Raw genomic sequence first — 25,208 nt, 5'->3', positions numbered from 1 at the left:
CTTTGACTCTTAGACCTATCAGTGTGATCAATTGTGAACTGAAATTGATCACTTGGACTAGTGAGATGGCATTGATACTTGCCACCTTGACGGGATTGAATTGGAATACCCTGTTATGTTTCTAACTCTACTGTTTGGGGCAAGTCTGGTTGAGCATGTCCCAAATTGTACATCTCTTCCCTCTCTTATTCCCACTCTTATATTTAACAGGGATCACTTTTCAATTAAGTTTCAATGCTTAAGAATAATTGTGTGTTAATTACAGAATTCAACCTATAGTATTAAGTAGAACAAACAAAATAATACTAGGAGGGATAAAGGATTAAGTTGTTCATCAACAGTCAGGGCAAGGGCTGATCAAGTCACCGTTTCTCATAGTTTCCATTTCACTTCAACAGTTTTCCTTTTTGGTGCTCAGTTAGTTGTCACCGATCAGGGAGAACATATGATATTTGTCCCTCTGGGACTGGCTTATTTCACTCAGTATGATGTTTTCCAGATTCATCCATTTTGTTGCAAATGACCAGATTTCACTGTTTTTAACTGCTGTATAGTATTCTGTAGAGAACATATCCCATAATTTCTTTATCCAGTCTACTGTTGATGGGCATTTAGGTTGATTCTAGGTCTTAGCTATTGTGAATTGAGCTGCAATAAACATTAAGGTGCAGACCCTTTTTTGTTTGCCAATTTAATTTCCTTTGGGTAAATTCCAAGGAGTGGGATGGCTGGTTTGAATGGTAGGGTTATATTCAGGTTTCTGAGGAATCTCCAGACTGACTTCCACAGTGGCTTTACAAGTTTACATTCCCATCAACAGTGGGTTAGTGTCCCTTTTTCCCCACATCCTTGCCAGCATCTGTTGTTGGTAGATTTCTGAATGTGAGCCATTCTTACTGGAGTGAGGTGAAACCTCATTGTGGTTTTGATTTGCATTTCCCTGATTGCTAGTGATCTTGAGCATTTTTTCATGTGTCTGTTGGCCATTTGGATTTCCTCTTTGGAAAAATGTCTATTGAGGTCCTTGGCCCATCTCTTAAGTGGGTTGTTTATTTTGATGTTGTGGAGTTTCTTGATCTCTTTGTAAATCCTGGTTATTAATCCTTTATCTGTAGCATACTTTGCAAATATTTTTTCCCATTCTGTCGGTTGCCTCTTCACTCTCCTGTTTCTTTTGCAGTACAGAAACTTCTCAATTTGATGCAATCCCAATAGTTAATTTTGACTTTGACTGCCTGCGCCTCTAGGGTCTTTTCCACAAAGTCTTTGCCGGTGTCAATATCTTGCAGGGTGTCTCCAATTTTGTCTAATAATTTGATGGTGTCGGTTCATAGATTTAGGTCTTTAATCCATGCTGAGTGGATTTTTGTGTAAGGTGTAAGGTAGGGGTCTTGTTTCAAGCTTCTGTACATGGAAATCCAGTTTTCCCAGCACCATTTATTGAATAGACTGTCCTTGAACCAGGAATTGGTTTTGGATCCTTGATTAAATATAAGTTGGCTGTAGATGTTTGGGTTGATTTCTGGTGTTTTATATTCTGTTCCATTGGTCTATCCATCTGTTTCTGTACCAGTACCATGCTGTTTTGATAACAACTGCCCTGTAGTATGTCCTGAAATCTGGTATTGTGATGCCTCCGGCTTTGTTTTTGTTGTGCAAGATTGCTTTAGCTATTCGAGGTCTCCTGTGTCTCCATATGAATTTCAGCATCATTTTTTCCAGATCTGAGAAGAATGTCTTTGGTATCTTGATTGGTATTGCATTGAATATATACATTGCTTTTGGGAGAATGGACATTTTGATGATGTTGATTCTTCCAATCCATGAGCATGGAAGATTTCTCCATTTTTTGGTATCCTCTTCTATTTCTTTCTTTAAGGTTTTGTAATTTTCATCATAGAGACCTTTAACTTCCTTGGTTAAGTTTATTCCAAGGTATGTGATTGTTTTTGTAGCTATTGTGAATGGGATTGTTCTTAGCAGTTCTTCCTCAGCCGTGGCATTGCCTGTGTATACAAAGGCTGTTGATTTTTGTGCATTGATTTTATATCCTGCTACTTTGCCAAACTCTTCAATGAGTTCCAGCAGTCTCTTAGTAGAGTTCTTTGGGTCCCCTAAATAAAGAATCATATCATCTGCAAGGAAGGATAGTTTGACTTCTTCCTTCCCAATTTGTATCCCTTTAATTTCTTTTTCTTGCCTGATGGCTCTAGCTAAAACTTCCAGAACTATGTTGAATAGCAGTGGTGAGAGTGGGCATCCCTGTCTGGTACCAGATCTCAGTGGAAATGCTTCCAACTTTTCCCCATTCAATAGGATGCTGGCCGTGGGTTTTTCATAAATTGCTTTGATTGTATTGAGGAACGTTCCTTCTATACCCCATTTGCTTAGAGTTTTCATCATGAAAGGTAGTTGAATTTTATGGAATGCTTTCTCTGCATCTATTGAGATCTGCATCTATTGCATCTATTGAGTCCTTGTCAATGTTACAGCCACATGGTAAAAATCACTTTTTGCCCTTGTTCAATACAAACATTATAGCATACTTCTCCTATTATTTATGTGAATGTATGTGCACCACCAACAAAATAAGAATACAAACATATGCAAAAGCATAGTAGATTAGAAATAAACCCAAGGAGGACACCAAGTTTTAGAAGATAACAAGTCCAACCTTCTTGTTTGTAAAAGGTTTATTTTCCTAAAAGTAAAATCTTGTGTTTTCGAGCTCGTTTCTGCTACGGTTCATGGTGTTCAGATATTATTTCTTTGGGTATCAAGAGTAAATATTTAGCCTGATAATTAAGACACTTGCCTCCCACTTTGTAGAGCATGGGTACAATTCTTGCCTTCGGCTATTGACTCCAGCTTCCTGCTAATGCAGACCATGGGAAGCAGCAGTGATGGCTGAACTAACTGAGTCTACGACACCTTGTGGGATATCTTGGTTGAATTCCTGGTTGCAGCCTCAGCCCCAGGCGAGTCTCTACTATCATGAGCATTAGATAAGTGAACCAATGGATGGGTACTTTCTTTTCTCTCTCTGTTTTCCCCACACACACTTTCTCCTCTGCCTCTGCCACTGTCTCTTCCTCTCCCTCATTTTCCCTACCTGCCCACATAATAATTAAAAGCTTGAATGTTACATATACAAGGTCTATCAACAAATGACAACCTTGGTAGTTAAAGTTTCTCTTCTTATGTTCTCTAACTTTGTGTAGAGATTAGATACATACATAAATATTTTCAAGAAAAAAACTACCCTGTGATTTGATTATTAGATAACATTTTTGTGGAGATTTGGACAATTTTGTAGTTATGAGTCAATGCCTATTATTAAAATATTAACATTATCTGTGTCTAAAGTACATGTATAACCCATGAAATCAATTTAATTCAAACCAAAATATGTTGTGTATGTGTGTATTCTTACTTAAATTTTATATTCCCTGGAAATCTGTTCATAATGTCCGAGGTGATAAGTTTTGTATTTCTAAATACTATATTTTTAATTAGAAATAGCCTTCATTTTTATTTTCTTTAATGTTTACTGATGTATAGATTTATTTGAGAGACAGGGTAGGGGGAATTCCCATCCTCTGGTTCATTCCTCAAATGCACACACAGGCAGGGTAGGGTCAGGTACCTGCTAGGAGGCATGGATCCAATTCATGTCGCACATGTGGGTGAAAGGGCACATGTACTTGAGCCATAATCTGCTGCTTCCCGGAGTGAACATTAGCAGGAAGCTGGAACTGGGAGTTAAGCAGAATTTGAATCCAGGAACTCCATGATGGCATGCAGGCATTCCAAGCATCATCTTAACCCCTGGATCATACTCCCACCCCATTTAGCTACTTTAATTTGAGCAAAAGAAAGGAATTCAGCTAATATATAAAATTTACCGTGTTCTTCTTAAGAACCAGAAACTCTTTCATGGTTTGTTGTTGTTATTGACACACCGTCTCATTTAAACCTCATAGCGACTATTCAGAGGGCTATAATGTAAAAAATAGAAAAGCATGCTACTTTTTAACTTTCCTAACATTAAAATTTTCCACTAGACCAACTATTAATAAGCAATAATAAGAAAGTTGTTTGGAATAATTGACTATAAATTTACAGAGTTTATAAACAGAAATATGTGTTTGTGACAATCATTCTTACCTAGGAGGAAAATATCTCATCATAATAATGATTGAGACACTTATAGAAAATTTGTTTCTTTAGCATCTTAACACTGCAGTCAATGAACAGCCCCCAAAGGCTCATTAACAATGTCAGGAATGTCAACTCATTTATCTGACATTTACTCTCAGATCAAGAGTCTATCTGGATTTTTCAAACTGATGTACCAACGAAGAGGGCACAGTCAGATCTATTTAACAGTGAGATGGGATTTGAGTCATTTGCAATTGCTTTTCTCATTATATTTAGAGGCAACCTAAGTAAGAAACACTCCTATTTTCAACTGCATGGTGATACAAAGGGAATGTGGGAGAAAGCAGTGATTTTTTCATGAGGCAAAGGTTTCTTTTATTCTCTAGTGTAAACCTAATGAGAGAATAGCTTTCTCTGCAGTTCCGTGAACTGAAGGTCACCATCAATTCTGTTTACTCCTGTTGCAAGTGACTCCAGCGCTGGTAAATAATTCATGATGCTATGTTATAAATAACATTTTATGTAAAAGAAAGCCATGCCTGGGTTTACTAAGTGTTTCTTTAATCTTTCCAAATATATCAACGAAAACAGATCCACCTTAGTACATGGCCGTAGCTTAGTCTCATAAGAATTGCTTTCAGGATCTTTATGTGAAAAATATGAGTTACCTTTCTGTTAAAACATAGAAGAATTTGTTGCATCAAAGTCAATTGCCATTAATTCTGCCTTAATATATTCTCACATTATAATGTACATGGTATATTTAACTGAATAACAGAAATATTCTACGGGCTTAAAAATATTGTAAGTTAAATTTCATAAACAAAAAGTCATACAAAAACAAGCTCTCACAGTTCTGAAAAGAAAAATTTTTCATGTATTTGAAGACATCAAATAAAAATATTTTTAAAAAACTGCTTTGGGACTGGCACTGTGAATTAGCGGGTAAAGCCCCTCCTGGAGTGCTTGCATCCCATCTGGACGCTGGTTTGAGTCTCAGTTGCTCCTTTTCCATTCCAGCTCTCTGCTATGGCCTGAGAAAGCAGAAGATGGCCCAAGTCTTTGGGTCCCTGCACCCGCATAGCAGACCTAGAAGAAGCTCATGGCTCCTGACTTTGGATCAGACCAGCTCTGGATGTTGCGGCCATTTGGGGAGTGAACCAGTGGATGGAAGACCTCTCTCTCTCTCTCTCTCTGCCTCTGCACCCCTGTAACTCTACCTTTCAAATAAATAAATAAGTCTTTTTTAAAAAAACTGCCTCTTGCCATTTTTCTACTAAAATTAATTTTTGCAATCCCTCTTAAAATTTACATAATATTTTCCATAAACATATCTAGCTTTAATAGATGAATATATGTTGTTATTCATTCATTAATAGTGGCAGCATTTATAAATATTTTTCTTATGGGAAACATCTTGGAAAAACTTCTATAAATATTAAATGAAGTAAACCAGTTTTCAAATAATTTCACTGGCTTTTCTCAATGAAAGTAATCAAAAATTTGGGATTAAGATATTTCTGAACTATCTAGATAAAAAGAATATTTGAAGAAATAGTTGTCCTTACCAGCAAATGAAATGATTGTGTTACTATATGTAAAATTTTAAAATTTAAATGTGTCATTGTATACATATCCCTCAGTTACAAGATTTGACATCTTAAATGCATGTCTTTCAAGAAACCATGCTCCATGAACATTTCCACATTTATAGAGGATCACAGCTTTCTGAGGAAGACAAATCATTTAAATTGACAATATGGGTTAAGAGATGTTGATCATCAGCCTTTCCTTGGAGGTTAGAGACTATGTATCTCCATAGAGACACTGATTTTATTCTAACCATGATAGACCCAGAGCAATTTGCTCTATTCCAAGGGTGACACAACTTTTCTTCTCTCCCTAAACCAAATGACCAATTTAAAGAATTTTGAAGGTCACCATCTTTCTAACCAGATATGTATTGTGCAAGAAGCTCCTCTATAAGCATCAAGATTCATAATTTCATTTTTCCTTTCCTGTAGTAGAGAACTCATGATTTCCTCTCATAAAATTAGAAGTCATGGCTGGCGCCATGGCTCAATAGGCTAATCCTCCAACTGCAGTGCCAGCACACCAGGTTCTAGTCCTGGTCGGGGCGCCAGATTCTGTCCCGGTTGCCCCTCTTCCAGGCCAGCTCTCTGCTGTGGCCCAGGAGTGCAGTGGAGGATGGCCCAAATTCTTGGGCCCTGCACCCGCATGGAGACCAGGATAAGCACCTAGCTCCTGGCTTCGGATCAGCGTGGTGTGCCGGCCGCAGCGCGCCGGCTGCGGTGGCCATTGGAGAGTGAACCAATGACAAAAGGAAGACCTTTCTCTCTGTCTCTCTCTCTCACTGTCCACTCTGCCTGACAAGAAAAAGAAAAAAAATCAGAAGTCACTTACCCAATCAAGATTTATTCTGTTAGTCTGTGAGGGTTTGGGACTTGTGAAACAAACACTACAATGGTCTGTGAGGGACCAGCATTGTGGCACATTGGGTTAAGACACTACCTGCAATGTCAGCAGCCGGTATGGGTGCCATTTCATGACATCCCTGCTCCACTTCAGATGCAGCTCCATGCTAGCACACCTGAGAAAGCAGCAGAGGATTGTCCAAGTCCTTGCATCCATGTACCCACTTGGGAGATCTGGAAGAAGCTCCTGGTTTGGGCCTGGGCTGGTCCTATCTGTTGCTCCATCTTGGGGAGTAAACCAGCAGATGGAAGATCTGTCTGTCTTTTCCTCTCACTCTGTTAACTTGCCTTTCAAATAAATAAGTGAACCTTTTTAAAAATAAATAAAATTATCTGAGAATAAAATATATTTTCCTAATCCAGCAATCTGGTTTTCTAGGGATACAGGTGGATCATGGAGTTAAAAAATAGGTTTATTTTTCTACCAAAAACTCTGTAGTCCATTCATAGTTTGTTCATAATACACATTTGCATGAATTTTTGAAGCCTTCTTGTTATTATCTATATAAATAGAGTAATATCTTATATTCTTCACAGTTTCAGACATAGCACTATAACAAGCATGACTTTCCTTTACATAATCAAAATGTAACAGTGAAAAATAGTTAAAATTTAAGATATGGATTTCTTCAAATATAAATGCATGTTTTATCCATTTTCCTAGACTCCATGTTGATCAACTGTATGGAAATGGACATTGATAATCACAAATATCTTATTCACCTATATGTTACGTTTATTTTCATGACTCGAATACTAAATAAGTAGATGAGCCTGTCAGTTAGTCATCTTAGGAACAAGTCCTTAAGGTAAGAAGCAGTCGTTCTCAGCAAAGTCTGATGTAAGCAGTGCAGGTTACCTGAAGCCTCATAACTTCACAGCAGGGAAGTAAGGTCTGTACACCTTCTTGTGTTTCTTCCAGCAGAGGGAGGAACTGCAAATCCTTTGGCTCTCAGAACTCAAAGTGAGCTCCAAGAGTCTGAAGAGGACAGGTGTAGCACAAGCTTTGCCACTTACTCTGATTTTAACCATGTGAATTTGCTCAACATATCGCTATAAAATTTAAATTATCTTATTTTTAAATGGATGTCAATAAAACTTTGGCTTATGTACATGTATTATTTTAGTTTATAGATACTTAAGTTATTGTTGATGATGGACATAATTTATTTGTATTTAGCTAAAAATTCTTTGTTCTTTATAGGAAGGGAGCAAATTTCACTTATGTCATATATATAGTTCTAAGAACAATATGATACTTCCCATTCTCCCCCATCCCTCCATTGCTCCCACTCTCCTTCCTCCTTCCTTTCTTATCTTCTTTTATGTTTTGCTTTGGCAAACCTTCAATTTACTTTATAATCACAAACTTAATCCTGCACAAAATAAAGAATTCAACAGGTAGCAAGTAGAGAGATCATTGTTCCTCAGGAGTATAGACAAGGAAAATAAACAATAATCAAATTTGAAGATGTCAGCTTCACTCATAAACATTAATTTTTTTGTACCCCATATATTTCTTACCACAAATCAGAGAAAACATGTTTGTCTTTTTGAGACTGGCTTATGTCACTAAGCATAATGGTCCCTAATTACATGCCATGTACATATTTTAATAGCCTTTACTTGGAATATTTATATTTCCAAATTAAAACTGAAAATCTAAAAAAATGTAAAAAATTATGTAAGACAAAAATTATGTAAGACAAAATAAAATGGCTGATGAAACTTTTAGGTGATGTTCATCTTTTTTAGTCAGTTATAATCAATTTATTTCAAAAATGCAATAATCTGTCATATCTCTTCATTCTTGTCCTAATTTGTAGGGTTCTTTAAATGATCTATGAGTGAAAATTATTATCAAAACTTTTTATTTCAGCCAAAATCTTTGACCTACAAAACAAAGATAATATTGTTTCTACATCCAAAAAGCCTCATTATAGTTTGGCCTATGATGAAAAAAATATATAATATTCTTGAAGAAAACAAATCTTTGATTTATCTAATGGTATATTTACTTTCCAGTTTTATAGTAATACTTTAAATTCAATTTATTATTATTTTAATGTAATTTATATGTTAATGTATACAGATACACAATATTTATATTATAGAATTATATGTAATGACTTATACATTTGTCTTGAATATGGAACATTTAAATTTAATATAAGCAAAGGAGCAGAAAAGTATAAGTCATCTAAAAAAACTATCAAGAGTAGATTGACTCAAATAGTGAAAATATTGTCCCAAAATAATTTTTTAAAGATTTTATTTATTTATTTGTGAGGTACAGTTATAGACAGAGAGGGAAAGACAGAGAGAAAGGTCTTCCATTTGCTGTTTTACTCCCCAAATGGCTGCAATGGCTGGAGCTGGTTTGATCTGAAGCCAGAAGCCATGAGCTTCTCCTGGGTCTCCCATGTGGACCCAGGGACCCCAAAACTTGGGCCATCTTTATTGCATTTCCAGGCCATAAACAGAGACTTGGATTAAAAGTTGATCATCCAGGACACAAACAGACACTTATATGGGATTCAGGTGCCATAGACAGAGGCCCAAGAGTGCTGGCCTCAAAAAATAATTTAAAAAAATGTTAAGACAGAGAAGAGATGATATTAATTCTCCTGTGACAAGAACAATAGGTTTTAACTTTGGCTGTATATATTGAGAATCATCAGGAAGTTTTAAATGTTGTCAATTTCTAGATCAATCCTATACAAATTAAAAAAGAAGGATCAACAGTATGAACTATGTATTCATAATTTTCAAAGATCCACCTGCAAATTTTACATATTATTAAATTTTAGAAGCAATAGAAAGATAAAGTTCTGGAAAGACAATCAAGAGGAAGTCCTGTGAGTTAATCTTTAGTGAAACTGATGAAAATGGTATAAAATAAATAAATTACCATTTATATTAAAAAGTTATTTTAGATGACATAAAAATTGGTAAAAAAAAAAAAAAAAGATGAATGCTATGGATTGAACCAATATGGTCTTTCTCTGAGCTCAGTGAGGCTGACTTCATTCCAATGCTGTAGCTAAATATACAAGCTTACCTCTCCACTCTGCTTGTATCTAGAAGTCTTTCTTCCAAAATGAGTAGGACCTCAGCAGTTTTCACCCATCACCTATGACAAAGGTTAAGTCCCAAATCATCCCCACTTGCCGAGAAGAGGCTCTACAGTGGATGTGTTGTGCCCAGAAGCTCTCCTGGAATTCCCTGCTTTTGCAATGATAACTGTGCAGTCTGACTGGCAAGCAGAAGGGACTCCTGGCTGCTGGACTGCAGCCCCTTCCACTGAGCACTCAGCACCTGGATAAAACTTTATCATCAACCCCAATCCGAGCTCCAGAGCCATAGATCAGAGGTGTGGCTTAGGGTAGAATCGACTGTCATACAAACATTTCCTGCTTTATTCCTAGACGACAGCGGTGAGTGGACACAGAGCATAGAAAAATTTAAAAACTTAAACATTCTCTCAAATTCACTGGAGTTGTGGTGAAAAGTGGGATGAAAATTATGGACCAAATGGAAGTATAGTCTAGACTGTGTTCTTAATAGTTTGCAGGACAGAACCAGAAAATAAGCTAAGAAACTACTCCCTGGGCCAAAACACTTCAAAGATGACCTCAAAAACCAATTCCTCTGAAGACTAACAATAGTATTACATTAAATTATATGTGTATTTATGCCTCAGAACAATTTTGAAACTAATAGTAACCATCCTCTCATTAGAGGAATGTTTTTGGGGAAAGAATGAGAAGGAACGTTACATGATCACTGTCATTGTAGCCCAAAGCTGTGCCTTACCGGAAATCAGAGGGTTAACACTCTGTGGGAGAGGGTTCTGAAATAACTAGAACTGGGAGCAGTGGGGCCTGAACTGGCTAATATGGCATGAAGACAACCCGAGCAGCTTCTTAACCTGCTGCCCTACGAGGTCTGACCAATAGGTTCTTTTTGAGGTGGTTAAAATGAAAATTATACAACCTGAGTTAATTGAAAACCACTAATGTACCTTTTCCATGGATCAGTTGTATATTGTGTGGATTAGTTATCAGCAAAGCTATTTTAAAAGGAATACAATGCAAGGCATCTAGGATGTATGAATGTGTACCAATGTGTGTTTATCTGCATCTTTCTCTCTATTATCTATGTATTTTTAGTTTTCTTATTTATAGGTCTGTGTATGTATACATAGATGCACATTCTGCTATATCCATCAATCTTTTATTAAATATTTTAAATTTTAATTTTTAAGTATTTATTTTATTTATTTGAAAGACAGTGTTATATACAGAGAGATCTTCTATGCACTGGTTCACTCGCCACATGGATGCAACTGTTAAAGCTGGGCCCATCCAAAGGCAGGAGCCAGGAGACTTTCTGGGTCTCCCACAAGAGTGCAGGGGCCCAGGCGCTTGGGCCATCTTCCACTGCTCTCCCAGGCACATTAGCAGGGAGTTAAATTGAAAGTAGACCAGCCAAGATGCAAACCAGCACATGCATGGGATGCTGCCATTGCAGGCAGTGGCTTACCCCAACATATTACAATGTAGAACTCTTAAAATTTAATTTGAACACTTTGTCAACATGTTTCCTTTTTTTTCTGTATAAAACATTGAAAGATTTTATTCTAAGTCTATGCATTAACACTTTATTTATTAAAAACTGTCATTTTATTCACCAATATTGGTTACAAATCCTAGCAGTGCATAAATGGATCTACGTTAAATTAAAGTAAAATCTATTAATCAGTTAATAAAGAAATGTTTATTGTTAGGAGTTATTTTCAACATTTAGTCATTGAAATATCCTAGTTGATCAAAAAAGTTATGTTAGTATTTACATCCATATATGATAGGTAGATGGATAGATATATTTATGTCATTACAAGAAAAGTTTTGCTGTGTGTAAAGGTTGCACTATCTAGTTGTTAAGTACACATGGCATAACTTCGACCTGAAGTAAAACCTAGCATGCCAATGTCGTTTTCTTTCTGTTCAATTAATATATTGAATAGTTTCCTGACTGCTATTAGCATTAGTATTACTGACTTTGAATGCCAAGAAGCTACTATCTTCAGGATTATCTATTAGCTCCAAAGCAGAAACCTTACCCTCCTTGAAGGATAACGTTCTATTAATGAAGAGAAATATTTTTATACTCAGAGCATAGGCCTAGCACTGAGAGATAGAAGATAAGATGAAAGGTATGTGCAAAACTTCAGAAGCTTTTTTTTTTTCTTCCTTTAATTTACTGCTTTAATGCTGATCCTCAAAGAATTTTTCATATCTCATTAAGGAGTATTAGTGAAGGTGTTTCAGAAATGGTGTAATTGGGAAAACATTTGAGCGAGCCTTTGACATTTAAAAAAACATTCTAATTCGGTGTAGGATTTTGGGCAATCTTGGATCTAGTCATGTTTTACCCCTAATTATCTGTTAGAAGCATTTAGGTTGCAATTTTCCTCTGACATATTCTTCGATTCTGTTTCTTAATTGCAGGCTGCAGCACGCTGGGACAAAAGCGCCTAACAAAGCCAGTGTGTGTCACAAGAACTGGAGAATGGAGCAACTCTACTAATAGAGCCCTGAACTACCAAGAAAAGTGGGACTCTACCATGTATGAGCAGCAAAGACACTCACTGCCATTTCATTTAGGTGCAAGAATTCCTGTTGCACAGTTCCTTACACTTCTCTGTGCCAGAATCCTTAGAGGTTACATTACCTGCATAGTGATTACCCGGATCCCTTTATTTAAAATGACAAGCTGGAGAATTTTGTCAACGAAACAGTACAGAAAAAAAGGCAATCTGTTTTTTCACTTTATTTCTCATAATTGATAGAAAAAGAAAGTCAAATCAAAAGAAATTGCTTTCAAAATATGAACTTCAGAAATAATAAAAGTTGCTTTGCCTAATTAACTATGGATATGAAATAGTATGGTATTCCCACATTGATTAATTATAAGGCTAGGTGGAGATTATTGAATTCTATGAGTTTATGGAAAAGAAAAACACCACATAATTTTGTTGGAGAATTTTAATAATTTCCAATTTTGTACATTCAGACATAAGTACAAACCTTACCCCTAATATATATGCAAATTGGAAATTTTACTTATTTTATTTTTATGAAAATAATATCCTTTTTTTAAGGTTTTTATTCAATTAATTTTGACAATTTTATAGTTTCCTATGTTAATTATTAGGTATGCTTTATTTTTAAAGCTCTTCTTTCTGAAACTGATTAACATTCAGACTTGCCAACCTTATTTTAAACTTAAATATTTCATTTAAATATTGTAATTGTAATATTGTTTTATTTTAAATGATACTTTAACATCTAAACATAACTATATTTGGTTTCTGAATAATCCTGCATTCAAAATATTGAAACTTTTTATCATATATGTAGATCCAAATAATTAATAAAGTAATAAGTTGCACACCACATAATTCCTGAAGAGATTATATTTTTTAATTTATGTTTGCTTTAATGAGCAACATATTCTTTTAATGATTAACCTATATATGCTGAATTCTAGTTGAAAATATGTTTGTATTTTATGGACATAACTGTCTTATGGTATGGTGGCAAATACTATGGTCATTTAAGAAAGAAAATGTATTCATATACTATGCTAATTATTAACTTGAAAAATTATTTGAACATTAATTCTTACCCAAAAATGCATGCTAATATTATTTAAACATTAGATTGAAAAAAGCATAATTCATTTAAAATCAACTAATATTGTGTATATCATTTATTTATATTTATCATTCATGTTTAGCTCTAGAAATGAATTTCACTTGAGTCTGTAGTGATTTCAATGAAAATCATAATAATTTTTTTATTTGAAAAGAGGCATTGCATTTCTCTTGGGTCCCATTTCTATCTTTTCCAGTCAATTTATCAGTCAAATATTAGCTACCATTTCTAACTGTTATATTGATCCCCCAGGAACTGTGATATGTATACCACATGAATACTTTTTATGATAGACATAATAACTTGATAATACATTACATACCACATAGTGTAAAGTATACCTTATTAATTAATTAATTCATTCATTCATTTGCTTTTGAAGACATCCAAAGATAAATTCTTTATTCTGAATTAATTTCTAATGACGAAATCGTGGTACCAGTGAGTATTAATCTACAATGAGAAGACTGCTCTTTCGCATTGTCAAACACAATAAACTTCTTCATTCATTTATCTTTTCATGAAATCCATTTAATAAATATGTATTAAACCCCTGAAATATGCAAGATGATGAGAACTTATACAAAATCAAATCAAGGAGTAATACTTGAAAAAATTTTGAAGGATCAACAAAATTTGAAATGTGGAGATACAAGAAAACAAATATGAGGAATTTCAAAGGCAAAAAATCATGATGCAAAACCAGAGAACAGAAAGTATTCAAACTTGGCCTCATAGTCTGGGTTTTAACAAATATTTTCCACTATGTGTCCAGAGAGAAACTGAGAGTAAGGCACTGGTTATGCCATCAAAGTAAACTTTTGGATGTGTGCTCCAGTTTGCTCAAAAATTCTGTCACCAGTGGGAAGAAAATTGATTGAATATATACTACTTGGCATATATTGTAATCATTCCTCCATCTCTTCAAAGTCTTTGCTATGTTGGATAACTCTCAGAAGTGACTTATTATTTGTGGAGCACTTATAAAAAATACCTGGCACATAATAAATACTATATTAATATTAAATAAATAGAATAGATATGTTAAACATTGAGCAACCCTTTTGCTTACAGACATATATCAGCAACAATCAGAAATCACGCAACCATTTATGTTGGAAAATTTCCTCATGGAATAGCTTTGGTAAAGAATTCAATTTCTTAAATAAATACATCACTATTCGGATTATTTATTTTTGTGTCAGTTTGCTATTTTATGCCTTTAAAGAACTTTGTATACTTTTTTGTGATTTTTAACGCATTTGCATAAATTGACACTTCCCACTTTTTTATGACTTTTGATCTGTAGTCCTAATCTTTTCAATTTTAATGATTTAAATGACAAAAAAAAATTTTCAAAGCTTTAAAAGCTAGAAAGTTCACCATCATGGTGATAGATAGATTTTATTATTTTTTTAACCAGTATACATACATTGTAGATTGTTTAAGTCCAGCTAATGAGCACATACATCCCCTAATATAGTTTTCATTTTTCTGAGAACATAGTATCTATCTTAAGATTTTGCAAGAATAAAATATATGTTAAGTATGTTCTTATTTCGGCATCAAGGCAACCTTGTGAGCGGAGGAGAGCATGTATTGTACCTCTACTTTCCAGGTAAAGAAAATGTTAAAATGTTTCAAAGATGTTAATCAACTTCAACTATTCACATGGTAAGAAAATAGGTGGTAATACCAGATCCTGAGTTCAAGGCTCAAGCACCTGGTAAAACAAAACAAAACAAAAACCTCACACTGTTTATTTGAATAACTGATTTTTATAACAAACTTGTTTATGTCATTTTATGTCGTATAAGTTTTCCAATAGAAGGTCATGAGCTCACATCATGGAACTTAGAGGAAGAGAAAAACAACAAGCTAGAAGCAGCATGACAAAATATACATTTAAATACCAGACTTTCATCCTCTTAAATCTTTAAGCATATGAGAAGAAATCAAAGTTTTACTCAGCAGCAGGATCCAAATTTCAAATTGCAGTTCAAGAATTAGATTATGGTGGGGTCAAGCACAACACATTCTTAACAAGACATTGCGGGGCATAGCGGGTAAAGCCACCACTTGCAGTGCCCGCATTCTATTTGGGCTCTGGTTCAATTCCGGATGCTCTACTTCGGATCAGGCTCTCTGCTATGGCCTGGGAAAGCAGTAGAAGATGGCCCAGGTCCTTGGGCCCCTGCCCCCATGTGGGAGACCCAGAAGAAGCTCCTGGCTCCTGATTTGGGTCAGTGAAGCTCCAGCCGTTGCAGCTACTTGGAGAATGAACCAGCGGATGGAAGATTTCTCTCTCTCTCTCCCCCAGCTCTGCCTCTCTGTAGCTCTGCCTTTCAAATAAATAAATAAATAAATAGATCTTTAAAAAAAAGTCCCTTTAAAAAAAAAGACACTGCTGAACTTTGTGGAGATGTAACAAAGTATCTTCGAAAAATAAATATTCTAATTCAAATCAAAAAGAGTAAGATTTATAAATGGAGAGGAAGAGGGAAAGAGAAGAGAGAATGAGAAGGAAGAGAAGGAGAAAAAGGAGGAGGGGAAGAGAATAGGAGGCAGAAGGGGGTGAGAGGGAGAGTATGAGAGGGACTAAGCAAGGCTAATTGGTTGTTTTACTGGTTTGCTAGAGCTGTCTTAACAAAGTACAGTGGATTTGGTGATTTAAGCAAATGACATAGAAGGCTGATAAAAATATCTGCTGGGGATTAATCCTGAATTGTTGTGGTTAAAAACTGTCACCTAGCACAGTTCAGTTCTTAGGTAACAGAGCTTGAGACACAATTTGGAGTGCAACAATTTATATTACACCAGTGTAATAATGAAATGTAGTGCTAGGCAGAGAGAGAAGTCAGTCAATGTCAGCTTGACACACAGCCTAGGGAGCAGGTAGCACTAGAGCCTGTCCGAGTTACGCTGCGTCAGGAGAAATGGACAGGCGTTTATAGCCGTGTTTCACTCAGTCATTTGTCCAAGCTCCTCTGCAAAGAGAATAACTTTTGGCAAGGGTCTCTTTGCAGCTACGCCAGACCTTTAGAGAGCTGACAGAAGGCTGGAGGCTGCCTGCTGACTCCGCTACCTACCAACATTTATATGGGCAGCCAAATTCTTCTCTAGAGGAATGTAGTTCTACCACATGTCAAAGCAGAGCTGCAATTTGAAGATTAAGTATCCGGCATTATCATTGCAATTTGGAACTATTTAAGTGCATATAATTTAAAAATTTTCTCTTGGCGATAGGGGGAGAATCAACTAAGAAAAATATACATATTGCAAAAAAATATTGATTCTTTTGATAAAATGTTTATAAAAAAATTGATAAATCTAGTAGAGAAAATCAACTACCCAGTAATGAAAAGAAAAAGCAAAAACAGGGACAGGTATTATGGTCCAGAAGTTTAAACCACTGGTTGGAACACCAGCTTCCATATCACAGTGCCAGTTCAAGTCCTGGTTACTCAGATTCCATTCCAGCTTCCTATTAATGTTCTTGGGAAGGTGGCAGCTTATGGCCGCCTACATGGGATAATCAAGTGGAGTTTCTGGCTACTGGCCTTGGCCTGGCCCAGACCTGGCTGTTGTGACCATTTGGAGCATGAACCAGTGGGTGGAATATCTTTATCTGTCTCTGTTTCTGTGTGTGTGTCACCCTACCTTTCAAATAAATAATTTTATTCAAAAAAGAAAAAAGCTTTAATGAGTTGCCAATTTTTAGCAAAAAGTTTTGTGATTTGTGAAATATTTATAAAATGCACAGAATCGGAAAAATTTAGAAAAAATATAGTCTTCTACATTATTGAATCACATGCTAGATCAGGTAAATTATCCTTGCAGGACATTTGGCAGTAGTTTACAAAATTAAAAAATGTACTTTTTGTTATTCCCAAAATTTGCACTTTTCAGCATTTATTCCAGTAGCTTACTTGAATTTGGACATAAAATTCCATAAAATAACAACACTGGGAACTATTGACTATTGATAATAAATGATTTTAACTATAGTATTTTCAAATCATAAAATATTACATCATCAATATTAAAAGATAATAAAAGAACAATGCACATCTGCAGTGATAGGAAATGAACTCAAAGATTTATCATCATTTGTAAAATGGCACAACTCCTTAACAGAATGGGGTATATAAGTGTGTAGGTATATGTACTGTTGTGCTAAATAGATGTATATTCAGGGGGCCAGCACTGTGGTGCAGGGGCTTAGACCCAGTGTCTGCATCCCATAAAGGCACTGGTTCAAGTCCTGGCTGCTCCACTTCCATCTAGCTCCCTGCAAATGTGCCTGGGAAAGAAAAAGATGGCCCAAGTCCTTAAGCCTCTGCACCCACATGGGAGACCTGATGAAGCCCCTGGCTTCTGTTCCAGCTTTGCCCATTGAGGGCAATTGGGGAGTAAACCAGCTGATGGAAGATCTCTGTCTCTCCCTCGCTGTAAATCTGACTTTCAAATAAATAAAAAATGTTTATAAAAATGTTTATAAGGCATATTTGAATAAAAACACAGTTATTTACTCTATGAGAAAGTTGTATTTTCTCTATTCTTAAACTTATTTCTTAAAATAAGCTCTGTTTCCATTAATAGCATAAAAGTTCATCTTATTACAAATGAAAACATTTGCTCCTGTTAAAACAAATGTTATTTTCTACTATTTATTGTTCTATTATTTTTAAATAATAAATAAACACTTTTATTTAAAAGTCAGGGAGAGACACACACAAACAGAAAGCTCCCAACCTCTGGTTCAGTCTTCAGATCCCCGCAGTGGCTGGGACAGGGCCAGGCTGAAGCCAGCAGCCTGCAACTCAGACCAGATGACCAGTATGAATGGCAAGTACCTAACTGAACCTTCACCTATCCATCCAGGGTGTACATTAGCAGGAAACTAGAACTGGGAGTGAAGTAGGACGTCCAGGCACTTTGATGTAGGATGAGAATGTCTCAACCAGCAGCTCAAGCACTGTACACAAAGCCCATCCATACATGTGATGATTTCTTAGGCACATTTTGGCAAATTCTGCTTCTGCATATGTTTAGCAAGTTTTACCCTGAATCACAATTACATGCACCTCTTGGTATTCACGTTTTATAAAATCCCTCCTTACTGTGTTGACTGGGCCTGTTAACTTGCTCAGACTGAAAAGAATGTGGCAGATGTGATAGGATGTCATTTTTAAGATTAAATTTAAATTTTAAAACAACATGGCTTCCATCTTGTTTACATTCTCTTTCTGGAGTTTTTGTGTTTTATTTGTCAGGAACCTATTGGAAGCATCTAGCTGACAGCTAATAAGAAGTGGAGGCCCTCAGACCAATAATCCACAAGGAACTGAATCCTGTCAATTTGAAGGTATCTTTCCTAAGCCAAGGCTTTTTACATGAGATCACAGAACCTGGAGAGACACTGTATTTTGGGGAGACTCTGAAGCAGAGAATCTCGCTAGGTTGGTTCCAAATTTTTCACCCCCAGGAACTATAAGATAATAAATATAACTGTGATAAAATACATTTTTCAGGTATTTAAGCACATTTGAAATTTTAATAAAAATGAATTGTGATTGCACTATTGAAAAAGTTATTGGATATTTAAAAGTCTGACATTAGGAGTAGGTGTTTAACCTAGCAATTAAGACGTTGATTAAGGCATCCGTATTCCACAGCATACTAACTGAATTCAGTTGCCAGCTTTGTCTTCTGGCTCCAGCTTCCTACTTAATAGAGGTCCTGGGAGGTAGTGGTGATGGTTTCAAGTAACTGGGTCTGTGCTACCCATGTGGGAGACCTGAATTGAGTTCACAGCTTCTGAATTTGGCTCCAGCCCAGTCACCCTGTTATGGGTATTTGAGGAGTGAATGAAAGTATGTAGAACAAGAGCATTAAGATCTCTCTCTCTCTCTCTCTAAAAAATAAATAAAATTCAAAAATAATTATTTATTACAGAAATATTAGCATTAGCTTCAAATAGAAATCTTTGAAATTGATGTTTTATGTTAGTTAATGTTGATTCATTTACACTGCATGTGTCCCAGCCCCTGAGTGACTACCTGATATTTAATAGTTTGTCCTGAGCATTTTCCCATAGTATGTGGATTAGGAAAGAACAGCAGAATACCTAGGACTCTTATATAGTAGTCCTGAAACTGTCACAGAATTACTTTAACTGTGTTATATTGGAAAAGAAAGATAAAAAAACTCTCAAATTCTAGGGGACAAGAAATAAATAGTATCCACTGCTGGATCAGGGGAGTGGTGAGTGCATGCAAGGATGAGGGAATTGCTAGCTTGCCATATTAAAAAGCAATCTAGTGGCCGGCGCCGTGACTCAACAGGCTAATCCTCCGCCTTGCGGTGCCGGCACACCGGGTTCTAGTCCCAGTCGGGGCACCGATCCTGTCCCGGTTGCCCCTCTTCCAGGCCAGCTCTCTGCTGTGGCCAGGGAGTGCAGTGGAGGATGGCCCAAGTTCTTGGGCCTTGCACCCCATGGGAGACCAGGAGAAGCACCTGGCTCCTGCCATCGGAACAGCGCGGTGCGCTGGCCGCAGCGCGCTACCGCGGCGGCCATTGGAGGGTGAACCAACGGCAAAGGAAGACCTTTCTCTCTGTCTCTCTCTCTCTCTCACTGTCCACTCTGCCTGTCAAAAAAAAAAAAAAAAAAAAAAAAAGCAATCTAGTAAGGTATTTATTGTAACAGAGGATGAGTGTCTCACATAATCAGTTACACATTTTGGCCCAGGAATCTCACACATCATGTCCCTCAAATCTTATTACCTAGAACCCTTACAGGAACATGAAATCCTTGAGGTGTTCTGAAGAATGACCAGGTTGCTGAATGTTAACAATCTTTATTCCATAAAGAGTCACTTCCATCAGAGATGGGTAATGTTGATTATAATGATATGGTTATAAAGTCATTTTTCTTTTTTCCCCTTTAATACTGAGACAATGTCCTATCTATTCTTTTAATTCTCAGAATTGAAGATTTAGCTGTTGGTGAAGTTATTTGTGTTTGATGTTTTATAAACCAATGCAGTGGTGCTAGTTATTGGAGATTCATAAAGTGATACTTGGTGCACTTATTTAAAATGTCATTTGTAAACTTTTGAGCCATATTAAAATAATCACTATTTTCCCCTACTACTTTTGCATACACTTTGTGATTTGTAAAACCTCTTAAATAAAGTTTGTCCTGAAGTACTGGATATGAAAATTGCATTATAAGCAAAGGAAGACCTCTCTCTCTCTCTCTCACTTTCCACTGTGCCTGTCAAAAAACAAAACAAAAAAAAAAAAGAAAAAAAAAGAAAGAAAATTACATTATAGCAATATAATTGGCTTAGAAACAAAACAAAACAAAACAAAACTCTGACTTTCCATCTCCTTTTAGGATTTCCTTTTGTGTTCACAACAATAGCAGCTGAAGGATGGGAAAGAGAAGAGAATCTCTACAGGAGATGTCATATGAGAAACACGGACATTCTCAAAGCATCATTTGGTTTCTTGCCCAGTTTGAAGAAAACAAACTAGTTTTAATGAAAGCAATTATTAGAAGGGTTATCTATGGGATTTTTAACATATAGTAGATGCTACTTCACCCTGTTAGAATCCTTGCAAATTATCCACACATAAAAAAGAAGTTTGTAAGTCTTTAGACACCATATGCTTTGTCTTTGATCTACTACTAAGGAAACAACCTTGTCATCTTTCCACTCGTGGACGATAACATTGCATTGTTTTTTTAAAATATTTTCTGAAAGTCAATTGAGAAGAAGAAACAAACCATTACAAAATTATGCTTCTAACTTCACACATCTGTCATGCTTGTTCACTGTCAAGGACAACTGCATGTCACTTCCCATTACTGATTTTTCATTCTATCAATAGTTGTTCAATTCGATTTAACATTCTGATAGCTGTTCACAATCCAGAAATCCCTTAGCAAGCATGTACAGTTGAAGGAGATAGCCTATTAATGTAGTGAATTGTTAAATGAAGAAAAAAAATCCTGGTGATTTATGCATGTTCAGCTGATGAACACGGTATGACAAATACTTCTGTTTTTAAAGATTTAGTTATTTATTTGAAAATCAGAATTAAAGAGAGAGAAGGAAAGACAGACACATGCACATGCACACACAGAGAGAGAGAGAGAGAGAGAGAGAGAGAGAGAGAGAGAAAGAGAGAGAGAAAGAGAGATCTTCCTACCTCTGGTTCACTCCCCAGATGGTCACAATGTCCAGGAATGGGCCAGGCCAAAGCCAGAAGCTGAGAGTTTCTTCTAGGTTTCCCAGGGACTTGGGCCATCCTCTTCTGCTTTTCCCAGATCAAAAGCAGGGAGCTGGATTAGAAGAGTAGCAGCTGAGACACGAAACAGCGCCCATATGGGATGCTGAGGTTGCAGGCAGCAACTTTATCTGCTACACCACTACACTGGTCCCTAATAATTTTTATATTACTTTTTAATTTTTTTTTTATTTTTGACAGGCAGAGTGGACAATGAGAGAGAGAGAGAGACAGAGAGAAAGGTCTTCCTTTGCCGTTGGTTCACCCTCCAATGGCCGCCGCGGTTGGCGCGCTGCGGCCGGCGCACCGCGCTGTTCCGATGGCAGGAGCCAGGTGCTTCTCCTGGTCTCCCATGGGGTGCAGAGCCCAAACACTTGGGCCATCCTCCACTGCACTCCCTGGCCACAGCAGAGAGCTGGCCTGGAAGAGGGGCAACCGGGACAGGATCGGTGCCCCGACCGGGACTAGAACCCGGTGTGCCGGCGCCGCAAGGCGGAGGATTAGCCTGTTGAGCCACGGCGCCGGCCGACTTTTTAAATTTTTTATTTACTAATTAGAAAGGCAGGGAGACAAAGAGAAAGAGAGACAGAAAGAGATTGTTCATCTGCTCTTTCACTCTTCAAATGCTGTAAGATTTCAGGCTAATGCAGGCCTATCCAGGAGCCAGAAATCAATCCAGGCCTCCCAGGTGGGTGGCAGGGGTACAGTTACTTGAGTCATCACCTACTGCATCATCAGCAGGAAGCTGGATCAGAAGCGAAGGTGGGAATCTAATCTAAGCTCTACAATACTGAATACTTAAGTAGCATCTTTATTTTTAAGATTTATTTTATTTATTTGAAAGACAGTTACAGAGAGAGATAGAGCTTAAGTGGCATCTTAACTGCTGCACCAAACATCCACTTCAGTTGTTTTGAAAAGCTTATATATATATATATACATATACACACACACACACACATATATATATACATACACACACATACATATACATACACACATATACATATATATACACACATACATATACATACACACACATATATACATATACATACACACACACACACACATATATATATATAAGTTTCAGCATAAAAATGTATTTTTCCATTTTTGTGGAATTATGGGTTTCTGGGAGTATACAAGAATATAATAATACCAGGAGTTTATGTCCCTCTCTTTTTTTATGATAGTATTGCACTTTCTCTTAAAATACTTTGCTTATTACTCATTTTTCTTTCATTCCTCTTTACTTCAAAATTCCTTTATTTCTTTTCCTTATTTCCCTGAAGAATAAAAATAGATTATGTGCTTTTAGAAGGGGAGAAGGAGACTTTAAGATAGGCTATATCGTAAAACACATTAAGTTTATCCATTAGTTTACTCATGGAAGAAGTAGACTGAAAGAAGATTAAATAAAAGCCCCAAAGAACTGGAAATGGAAGTCAAAAATAGAATCTAGGACTGGAACTTGAAAGCTTTATTGAGGAATAAGTAGAGAGGCACCTTAAAACTATTTGATCAAAATGCAGTAGAGAAAAATCACAAAGAAGAATAGGTTTTTTATTTTTTTCTTCTTGTTTTACAGTCATCAGTGTAGAAAGGAAAGTATAGTTTTGAAGAACAAGCAGTAAAGAGCAAGTTATTTCTGTAAATATAGGTTGGAAAATTATGTGGGGAGTAAAAATAAAGTATGAAAACTAATTTGTAACAGAAATCCACATGGTGGATGGACTGAACATATCAGTTAAAACTTTCATTATGTATTAACTTTTGGTTTTTATGTATTTTTATTTATATTAAAATTAATGAAAATTGTCCATAATTTTAAAGTATTCTCGATGCAATTATCAGGAAAGTGTGGGTTTTTGATTTAGTTATGTTATTGATTCCTTATCCATTTAAAAATAGAATGATCTACAATTATACTTTTTTTTAAAAGATCTCTTTATTTGAAAGGCAGAGGTACACAGAGAGAGAAGGAGAGGCAGGGCAGAGAGAGGTCTTCCATCCACTGGTGTACTCCCAATTGGCCACAAGGGCCAGAGTTGCGCCAATCCGAAGCCAGAAGCCAGGAGCTTCCTCTAAATCTCCCATGTGGGACTTGAGCCATCTTCCACTGCTTTTCCAGGCCATAGCAGAGAGCTGGACTGGAAGTGGAGCAGCCGGGACTAGAACCGGCCGCCCATATGGGATGCCGGCACTGCAGGAGTTGGCTTTACCTGCTAAATCACAGTGCTGGTCCCTATAATTATACTTTTATAAGGTAATTTACATTCTGAATTTTGCCAAGATGTCAATTATCAGTTATATATTTTAAATAATACAAAATAAATATGAAGGAATTATTATTTAGACTTTCTATTGCTGAACAGGTCATTTAGAATTTCCTTGATTTCTAAAGAACAGTATGTAATTAGATCAGTACCTATAAATATAATTAACAAAACATTGTTTTTAGTGTCTAGAAATGTTAGTGCAGCAGGTAGCACAGATAGGTTTCAGTGAGGTAAGCAGATGTTCCTTGAGTGGTACTCAAGACCGATCTACTCTACCTTACACAATTGTTGGAGAAGTGCAGAATTGTCCACAGGTCAGCAGTTTAGGCACTCAGGCAGAAACCCAGAAAGAGATAAGGACAGCCAGAAAACCACGAAACTGAAATGCCAATCTAAATTCTGTAAGTTTAATTTTCAAGGAGTGACAGTTGCAGTTTTGCACTCTTGCATTTAAATCATAGACAAATATCTTTTGTGTCAAATCTTAATATATTTCAAGCATGATAATAATCTTGGAAAATAGCCCAGCCTGAGTAAATTGATGCAATAAAAAACCACAAAAAGGCTTTTGACAAATCTTTGACAACAGGTGACTTAGAGTCAACTGTCACATGTAACACTATACATAACTTATGCAAAATATAAATTACAAAGTGTAGGATCTCCTATTTAACATTCAAAAGTTGTACAACTCCTTTTTCCTCATTCTAATGAATGTTCTAAACCGAATCTATTGATTTTTGCAAGAATATGAATATTTAAATATTTAATGGAAAAAATAATGATTCTAAATACTAGAGAGAAAACAAAGAAATCTTGAAACATGAGAAAGCACATATTTACAGTTTTGTTTATTAAATACATTAATGTATTCTCATAAAAATATAAAACATATCTTTGTCAAGTGATGTGCTTATTTTTATCTGTTGAATTATTTGTTACCTTTTTTTTTATTAAGTGAACCTAAAATTATGATCCATTTGTCTTTAATAACATCTCAGGAAACTAGCAACTAAAGAAAGCAGGTGAAGATTAAATCTTGAGATGTATATGGTTAGTGCATTCTACTGGCATTAGCAAATGAAAGCCTATGTACAAAAACTGTAATTGTGGTAAATACGTTCCATTTTCAAAAGAGTTTACTACACCATGGAATATACAGTGTATGCTGTCATGTGCATAAGAATATAAGGTACAGATTTCTTATTGTCAAACTGAAAACTTGAATTTTAACATAAATCTCACATAAA

Source organism: Lepus europaeus, chromosome 15 (assembly GCF_033115175.1).
Source record: "Lepus europaeus isolate LE1 chromosome 15, mLepTim1.pri, whole genome shotgun sequence".
Classification (NCBI taxonomy): domain Eukaryota; kingdom Metazoa; phylum Chordata; class Mammalia; order Lagomorpha; family Leporidae; genus Lepus; species Lepus europaeus.
This window is presented reverse-complemented; position numbering follows the sequence as displayed.